Here is a 1,041-nt window from a genome sequence, read left to right on the forward strand (position 1 = left end):
GGCGCTCCCGCCGAGGGTTCGGATCCCACATACAGACCGGTTCCCGCTCACTGGCTGAGCAAGGGGCGGGCGCAGCACCGAGGTTTGCGATCCCGTTCCGGTCCCGGTCCGGTACGGGCGCGACACTGAGGGTTGCGGCCCGTTGCCGGGGACACACAAAAAAAAAAAAAAAAAAAAAAAAAAAAAAACACAAAAGAAAGATGCAAAGGCACCCAAAATCTCACAGTCCAGAAAACAACTTATTCATATTTTGATGTATTTCCTTCCAGCCTTTTTAATGCAAATATACAGGCACATATGTCTTATTTTTATATAATCAGAATCGTTATTTCATAACCTCCTTACAGTCTCTTAATATTAAATTATGTACATTTTCCTGTATCACTAAATGTTATCCTACATCTCTCCTTTTAATGGATGCACAATAAACCACTAAACAAATATGTTAAGTTCTGGGCTTTTGAATAGTAGGTGTCCTCTTGGTTTTCTCAAGCTTCTGGACCTAGGATGGCATTTTGTAACCGAACTAGACTTGTTTCTTTTTTATTTTAATAGAATATTCACCATAGGCTTTAGAAACGAGCCAGCCCCATGAAATGCTGAAAAGGTAATGCTAGAAAAGTCACAAGGTCCCCCCTGAGTCATAAAACCAGCAGCACTGGAGCAGGCAGGGCTGGGCCTTCACTCACTTCTTGTGCCTCTTAATGCAGCCCAGATGGAAGCCCGTCTGAGACCAGACTGCAGGCAAGCCCGGGACCTGATCTGATAGCACAAAGACACCCACAACTGAGTTTCCTGCTGCTGGGAGGCCTCTTTTTGCACAGGCTGTTTGATTTACACACGCGTGGAAAGCAGCCACTAATAATAGAAGAGTTACCTCTCTTCTTCTGCCGTCAGCCCCATAGTCCCTGCTCAGCAAGTCCTGAGACTTCGTGGGCTGTCCACCACGATTCTGCCCCTCACAGCAGCAGGGTCAGCCAGGCCGTTGTCAGAAAGAGGCCAGGCCCTGTGGGCCCTCTCTGTGTGTGGCGGAGGTTGGAA

General features: G+C 47.4%; 1 protein-coding gene across 1 annotated transcript in view; it reads left to right on the top strand.

The window, feature by feature from the left end:
- The window catches only part of FLI1 (Fli-1 proto-oncogene, ETS transcription factor), a 135,323-nt gene that overhangs the window by 28,362 nt on the left and 105,920 nt on the right, over positions 1-1,041 (top strand). The window lies entirely within an intron of this gene.

The sequence above is a fragment of the Galeopterus variegatus genome, unplaced genomic scaffold, assembly GCF_000696425.1.
Source record: "Galeopterus variegatus unplaced genomic scaffold, G_variegatus-3.0.2 Scaffold247, whole genome shotgun sequence".
NCBI classification, from domain to species: Eukaryota; Metazoa; Chordata; class Mammalia; order Dermoptera; family Cynocephalidae; genus Galeopterus; species Galeopterus variegatus.